We start from the raw sequence: 9295 nt of genomic DNA on the forward strand, positions 1-9295 counted from the left end.
AGGGAGCACTGGAAAGAAACAGGAGCTGAGCCAAGGCTCTAAAAGAATGTCAGAATGTTGGCATGAGGGAGCAGAACAGCACAGCAGGACATGCTCTCAGTGGACTAGAGCAGATGGTGGAAGGAAAAAATTATATATAGACACACACATGCATGCATGTGTGCGCGTGCGCGCGCGCGCGCACACACACACACACACACACACACACATTTTAAAGCTGTAGAGCACAGCCCTAGAAGATTGAGTAGGCTAACATTACCATACCATATTATCTATTATTTTTAGTTTGCAGATTCTTATGTCACTCCGGGTGTGCTCCTAGCCATACAACATATTTTGAAATGAGGGATTTAGGGAAGAGTGGGTGAGTTTAGGAGCGATCAGAGTGACTCAGTGGAAATGAGCACAGATGCTATGGCAGGCTGCCATCCCCTTTTTCTGGGAGTGCACGCAGACGGCCTAATGATATTGTTGTGGAGGCACAAGGTGGCTCCCGACTCAGTCCTACAGACTCTATGGTGAGGCACATCAGCTACTTCCTCCCTCTCCATGCACCAGAACACACAGTACAAGAATGACATCCCTAGACATCCTCACTGGGGTCCATGAGCTTTAGCAGGAACATAGGGATTTCATAATTGTTGCTGTCTATGTGATGAAAAAGACCATAGTTTTAAACTAAGTTTCACAAAGCAAGAAGAAAAGCACTAAGTTTAGGTTATAAGTAAAACCATGTATAAACCTTGATCGAATATCTTTTTGTTAGCCCAACAGTGCAGAAGATTCTGTAATGTAGGGTGGGTTGAGTGGGAAACAAGAATTCAGGACATTTATTGGTAGGATAAATATACATAAATGAAACTAAAGAATGATCTTGTGCTTCAGGGGGTAATTTCTAGCATCAGGCAGGCGATCTTTGAGGGCCCATAGGTTGTCAATGACCTCCTAGCCTATCAACCCTGGTATCTCTGAGTTCTTCACCTTCATTCTGCAAAAGAATAGGGGAATGAAAGGAGGCTAGCTCAGAGCCCAAGCTCCTGGGGAGAATGAGGAATTCAGGTTCCTGTGGAGCAAGAGAGTCAGAAATGAAACTAATAGTAGGCAAAAGTTTATTTATAAAGACATACATTTAAAGGACAGCTGCCAAGCAATGGGACAGGGTACAAGGCAGGAGGAATTCCACCGAATTTCCCAAGGTAGGACTGGATTCTATTCATAATAATAAACTGGTTCCTAAAAATAACAGTTTCATGAATTGATGTAATCTAGCTCAGTCAGGGTCTTTTTCTATGGTCCTAGGTTGAGAAAAAGGTTATAGGGCTTAGAAGGATATAACAAATACTCATTAAAGTTCCACCAAGTCTACCTTGTCCAAGTATATAGCTTATGGTAACCTTGTGGTAAATACACAGCCATTGGCCACCCAGGCGTTCCTATATCATCTCTACTTACATTTCTTTCTAACTGTCCTGACACCTTTTAATATCAGTCTTACCTTTATACATACCTGTGGTCATTCCTCTGTTTTAAGTAACCTCTCTACTAACCTAGTTTATAAGAGAAGAAAGAATCATCATCTTTTTAAAAATACAGAAAGTCTAAAGAGCTTCCCATCCATCATGGTCAAGCTTTGTTGTAAAGGACCAGTAAGAAAAGGGTATAAAATGTAGATTACTTTTGTATTGGTTTGGTTTTTGAGTTTTGTTTTCATGTTAACTTAATTTTCCACATTTTCATTTTCCAGGAAATGTTATTTTTATAAATGTCCTGCAAAGGATAGAATTAGAGTAGATTCACATTGATCAAACCATGAAAATAAGTTTGTTTGGACCATGTGGACCCAATGTGTAACCAACTATTATAGGACCCAATGTTCCAAAGCAACCATTTACAGAAATACAACTGATGTTATACATACAAGTCTGAAGAACACATCACTCGGGAGTCCAGAAAGCCAATTGAGGATGCAGTCAAATCGGGAAGAAAATGTAGTATAGGACCGTAATTGCAGATAAGATGGCTACATATGAGATTATTTATTTATTTTTAATTTATGTATTAATATTTATTTACTTATATTTATTTATTTAAAGTTTACTATCAAAATTTTATTTTTATTCAATAATAATACTCATTGATAATGATAAAAATTTGACTCCATATTTTCTGAAAATCTCCACTGTCGACACTTAGAAACTTTGCATTCATTATTTATTTAAATCTTTCAAAATCCTTCAAAGTAATTTTACCAATATTCTAATATCACCCATAGGAAGAAACAAACACAAGATGCTAAGTAGCTTCCATACAATTTGGTACCTAAACACCGAATAGTCAAAATTAAGATCTAATTCCAAAGCCATGGAATTTTATTTGATATACACATAATTTTCTACAAATTTTAAGATAATTATTATAGACATTTTATTTTTCACGTCAGAATTAAATATATTGTATTTATATACACATGTTTTTGTTAAATATATACTTACAAACAAGTAATATATAATTATATTTCTGTTTACTTACTGAAAATATATTCATTCCAATGTTCCAATTTTACTTTAGTAATTTTTCAGTGAACAATTCAGACAGAACCACTATGTTTTTTTTTTTTTTTTTTTTTTACTCTTGACTACAGTGGAACTCAGACAAGTTATATCTTACTAGTAGAGCACTATTGCTATGCCTGGTCAGAGTGAAGTATAATTATAGGTCAAATAGGAGCTGCAGTGTCTCCAACGCACAATCAGGATCTCAGCAGGGTAAGCAAGATGATAATTCTAAATAATAAAATGTTTGATCATACTGGAAGAAAATAAGCAGAAAATGTAAGTTATTGGCCTAATACCACTACTTACTGTCACTGAAAATATCACTCATTTATTGAACAGTGCTAGTGACAGGAAAATGTTCTGACTCAGGAATTAGTGTCATAAAATTTATAACTAGGAAAGAAAAGGTTTTGCTGACTTGTCATTGCTAGAAGTATACTTCAAAAACACACTTCAAACACTTTAGGCCCAAAAATTTCATTAACAATATTTGCTGTATTAGAGAATTATACCAGTTACAATTGAACAGGCATCTAATAAAAAAGATAAAATGATTAGTACTCATTTCTCAGGAGCTATAAAACATTTACATCAATATACTGCCAATAATTTATCAGAAGGAAATTTATTTGGTTTTCATACAGTATATGGTAAATATTGACTTTAATTCTTATTCAATTCTTTTTAATAAAAATGTTTCTTCATGTTTTTAAAGGATTTTAAATAGTTTTCATAAAGTATGTGGTAAATATGAGCTTTATTGCTTCTTCAATTCTTTTTAAGGAAAACGTTTTTCATGTTTTTAAAGGATTTGAAATGAAGATTCTAGAACTTTTTGACTTTAAAGTTAATGATGTTCATGAAGACTCAGATTTAATTCATACAAAAACTAAAGGACATTCAAACGTGAGGCAAATGAGAAGTTATTGTTTGAATCAAAGTAAGGAATGAAGTCATAAAAAGCATATTAGGAAGATAATGAAGTCTCATTAGCAAGACACTTTTAAAATGGACCTGACATTTAATGTCTAAACTTTGAGCAATTGCACAAAGACTGAAAAGCTGTTTTATTAGAAGCATGCAGTATTTCAAGGCAGACAAGGACTGGACAAGACAGTATCAGACACCTCAGCAACACCAGGAGGACTGAACAACAGAAAAAGAAAATCTATCATAGCAAGTAAAATATAGCCAGATGAGAACAGAGGCATCTCTCTGAGTCAGACCTTTCCAAAGATTTGTCTTAACAACTTATTTCCAGAAATTTATTGAATCAGTATAAAGGCCAAATAAATCACATATGATTGAAATATTAAGTAAATGGCATGGTAATGCGTTCAAACGTCAAATTGAACAATTGTCAATCTTATATTCATATATTATTGAACAGTTTCAATAAATGTAAACTGGCTATTACAAAAAATTTGCTTGTTTACCGTATAAGCACAAAAAGTATATAGGCTAATGACATCCTTGTGAAATCTGCAGATTATGAAACTGACATTCTGCCTATTGTTCTAAAGAGACAGATACACTTGTGAAAATTAAATTTTATCCCTAAAAGAAGGAAACTTACTCAAATGATTCTGTATTAATTATTAGTCTTTAGATATATAAACCAAGGATTATTCTTCCTGTTAATAAGGCATAGAATAGCTAGGATCTTATATCATTTAAGGATGAATTTCTTCTAATAAACCTTCAGCACAAATGTAAATTCATTCCATTAATGGTACTATTTATCTGGTATTTGTTCTGAAAGTAAATCAACATGTTAATATTCTTTTTGTATATGTGATAGATATAGTATTTCAGAAATAGGACACACTTACTTAAAACATTTTATCTATATTTTATTGTATTTTAGCAAATGAGGCAAAGCACTTTCACATATGGATCAATAATTTATAAAGTAGAAGGAAGTTATTCAAAAGGAAAGAGAAACTAGGATGGGGAAAGGAGAAAAGAAGGAAAGCAAAAGTAAAAATAAATAAACAAATGAAACAAATATACATATATATGCATATATATACATATATGTAAATACATGCACAGAAAAGTTAGAGTTATACTACTAATTGATATGGTTCATTGAAAAGAAAGTTTGTGCCTATGTTTTTTGATAAGTTTTTCATGCCTATAGCTTGTACTAAGAGCCACTGCTTTGAAAATAACTATACGTAATGGACTAACCATCATTGCACTCCTCAAATTTTATTTTGAAATTTTATCCCACTGTTTTTACTGGGTTTTTTAAAGTAAAAAAATAATTTAGAAGTGATCTTACTTAGAGATTTGTGTGCAACTAATACTCTCAGAATATTTTTGAGATAATATCAAGGTTTTATATTTCATACCTTCTCAAATGATCTTAGATGAATGCATTATTTCTGAAACAATATTAGAACATCAAAATATTTTCCTTTAATATAGCCTTTTTCGTACACTTGTGTCAGTATTTTATTTTATGCCAGTGCTATAAAGGTTTTCTAACCTTTGTTATCTTTGAATATGATTAGTCCTAAGAGTTATAAGGCCTAGGTTTTTTCATATGTCTCTGTAGATACTTTCCCAGATAGCTATTGGTAGATATGTTCCTATTTGACACAACATCGTTTTAAAATTTGAATAAACTTAGTAATTTTTCAAGATGCATCTTCTTGAACTATTTCTCATTAAAAAGGAATAAGTATAGTTAGCTGTTAAGAGTGACACAATTGGCAAGAGAAATTTTGTGTGTGTGAAAAATATTTCTTTGAAATAAAACGATATAGGGAAAGAATTGTTTTAGGTGCTTTTATTTTCATATTAATTTTAGTGTTTGTTGCTGTGCCAAGATTATGGCACAGTAGTTGACTCATTTATCTGCATTTGAAATTTTTCTTTATTACAAACAGGAAGATAAAGAACTTTGATATCAATATAAAATTGTTCTGATTCAAAGCAATTTATGATGTGCATGTTAAAATCCCATAGAATCATTGATAAAAATATTAAACATATGCTAAAAATAACAAAGAAGATATTTAAAGGTGAGAAACTCAGAGGACATGTCCAAATAGTAATTCATGTATTCCACACAATTCTGCATTGCTATTTTACTTATGGTTTCATTTTATACATGCCTAAGACTTCTAGCAAAAGCATAACACTTGATCTTGTCCACCAGTGTCACAGTAGTTGTTAAAAACACTCATTTTCTATATGCATCCACTTTAAGAGATGAGTTGTGACAGCACCCCAGTAGCCATGAATGCAGCTGGCATACAAATCTTAATTTCTCAGTACTATTTGCTGAAAGCAAGCTTGGCTTCTTAAAAATGACTTTGGCACTGAATCAAGAAACTACTGCATGTACCTGGGTCATCTCCTTGTGCCAGGAGGTAAAGAAGAGCTCAGACAATGAAGAGAATATGTTACAAACAAGCAGAAATCAGCTTGAAGAAACTCCCACTAAATAAATCTGAAATCCTTTAACTGTTAAAATCTGTAATAATATTACTGAATTATAGCACATTGATTATAATCCTTTGAACACAACAACCATTCATGAATTTATGCTAGTATGAATTTTATGAATGAGTGAATGTAATGAATGATTGAATGAAGCAGAAAGACACTGAAGTAGAATGACTGATAAGTATAGTAATAAAAGTGACATAAAATCCCAATTTCATACACACCTCAGAAGTAATGAACAATAAATCAGATATCTGTATTTTCTCAAATATCTTCCTAAACTATCAATTTTACAAGAGAAAACATTTACAGAATAGAAAAGTACAATACATCATCTTATCTAAGTGAACATTATGGTTCTAGAAATCAACTATGTTTGATTTCTGATATTGATAAGAACAAAAACACATTGCTATATGTCTGCTAATAATATAAAACATAAATCAAATCATGATACAACAGACACCCAAAACTGAGTTGTACTTTTAAAAAATTGTCCAATAGTCTTTGCAAGTCCCAATGACATACATACATGCAAAGACAAGGAACAATTTCAAACCAAAAAGACATAAGAATTTAATACAACACATGAGCTTAGACTTTTTGATGATATAATGAAAAATTAAAGAACAATTTGTGAAATCTGATTAGAGTCTAAACAATGTGAGTCAGCTGATTTCCCAATTTAAATTTGAAATTGCACAAGTGAATGACATTATTCCTAGGGAATATATATACTACTTGCAGATAAATAAGCATTTCAACCTCAATTTTCTCTCAAATAGTTCAGATCATTTGCATACTATATTTAAGTGTATCTGTATATATAAGTGGAAAGACATGATAAAACAAATATAGTTAAATGTTCCATACAGGAATCTCTGAGAGTTATCCACTGCCCTTGCGAATTTTAATAAATCTGAAATTATTTAAAGATATTACACAAACATTTTAATTTTATTTAACTTTGACTGTTTCGAGGTCATATTTATTTAGCTTGTGCTTATTCTACAACCAAGTTTTCAGTATGGGAGTTAATCTGGCAGTTTTAGCTTATCCAATTGCTTTTATGATTTAGCTAATTTGGCAGAGTTTAGTTTGCTTTCTGATGCACTTAACATAAAACAGAACTATTTTCAGCCTGTGAATTAAGTAAAATTCCATATTTAAATATCATTTCTACCTCCTTTGGTATCATGGGAAGTTTGGAAACTCTAGGCTCACAATTTCACAAGATTAAAAATAGTAGTGTAACAGTAATTTCCCTTTTAGATAATGATACACTTAAATGCTTTTTCAGATTGCCATATTCCCAGCTTCCCACTTCATTCCCTCAATTTCTACGTCTAGTATTTATAAACAAGCGAGGTGGGCCTGGCTCAGAATATAAGAGGAAATGGGGTCAGAGATATAGCTCAGTGGCACAAGCACCTACCTGGCTAGCACAAGGTCCTGAGTTCAATTCCTGGTACCACACACACACACACACATTAAAAAAAAAAAAAAAAAAAAAAAGCTGGGGTGGGTAATGTGGAAGAACAAAAAAATAAGCTTCAGATACGGGCTCAACTTATGTGATTTCATTTAGTTTCCTCTTCCAGGCAGTGAGGTGAAAACTATTTCGAAGATTTCTCTAAGGTTGAATTGAAAGAGTGTACATAAGCTAAGCTACCAGGGCCTGCCCAAGAGACCATGCTAATGCATATAATACATGACAGGTAACACTTAAGATATATAAGTAACTATAAAATGTGTTTAATTATATCTCTATACATATATTATATAAAGTAATATAAATGTGCATTTTTGTACATATATTCCATATCACATATTTTAAAATATTATCATATATGTTTAAATTTCATTTTTACAGTTGAGTTTGAAAGGTGATTTTTATGGCAAGCTTTGTGGCTCAGTGGTGGATTTCTTGCTTAGGCACTGGAAAGAGAGAAAATAAGAGAAAGAAGGAGAAGCAGACAAGATAACATAGTGGGGTGGAATTGCAAGATTTGGATGTAAGTTTCAAATATTTGCAATTTCAATCAATCAATCTATGTGATCTATCGTGATCTATCATACATCATTTTCTTTCTAAATCTTGTTTAGCACATCAATCAAGGCAACTGAAATCACAACTCTACCAATGGATTGACGAGGATGAAATGAGATACTGTTTGGGAATGTCCATTTTACACTTGACGCTGTTACATAAATATTAACACAATCTTGATGTGAAAAGTACTGCTCATTATAACAAATTCCTTTAAATCTAACAAAATATGTATATTTAGCCTTTGAAATAAATTTAAACACAGTTTATAATTTGGTGATATGGTTGCATCACCAAATGTGTTTTTTAAGTGATATAATATTTCAATAGATAGAAAGGGTACATTGATCTTCATAAACCCTAATGGTGCTAGCAAACAGAGAGAACAAAATTTAATGGGGGAAATATCTGTAAATTTCAAATTAACTATCAAAAGTGAATAATACTCTTACAGAGAAAGAACTTGAAATTAACATTCAGCAATGCTAGTGCTAAAGATAAAAGAACACTGTGGAAATTAGTTTAAGTAAAAGTCATAGTGTTATGAAATAGGTTGAATTTCAATGAATTTTAAGCAGAATTTAACCTTATTTTCTGTTTTAATGTCATTCTAATCGTCAAGACACTTTATTCCATTTAGGCCCAAAGGACTCCTTTCTTTTACTTTCAAAGATTCTTGGAGGCCTTTCATCCACAAGAGTATTACTATTATGTTATTCCACCATGACATTGAAAAAATTGTCAATCTTTTAGTCTATTTTTTTAAAAAGATGATCGCACAGTGGATTATTTCTAATAGTATTGAGAGAACTAACACAATTCTTTGTGCCTTGTATTAAAATTTGTCACTATACAAATCTCAAACATTTTCTGTACAGTAGAAAAATGGTATATTTTTGTTTGTTAGGTGAAAAAAGTAAATTTTTGTTTCAATTATAATTTGTTCTAACAAATTTATTATTGTGCGTGTATAAAACAAGCTATGTTCTCAGTTTTATAATAAAGCATTTTTTGTATTTGGTATTGAGTACAGTCAGTTTGCATAGAAGTTTAGGAATTAAAGATAAATATATTAGACACAAACATAAATATTGTCATCATTTAACACATAAATATCAAGGTTTTCACTACATATACATGTGCACATAATACCACCTTGAATACAAGAAGCACTCAACCTTTCTGTCCAAAGAGTATATAAGTTAAGAATTGATCACACCTTAAGTCATGA

The sequence above is a fragment of the Cavia porcellus genome, unplaced genomic scaffold (assembly GCF_034190915.1).
Source record: "Cavia porcellus strain 051 isolate PalLab524CR breed Dunkin Hartley unplaced genomic scaffold, mCavPor4.1 scaffold_13, whole genome shotgun sequence".
NCBI classification, from domain to species: Eukaryota; Metazoa; Chordata; class Mammalia; order Rodentia; family Caviidae; genus Cavia; species Cavia porcellus.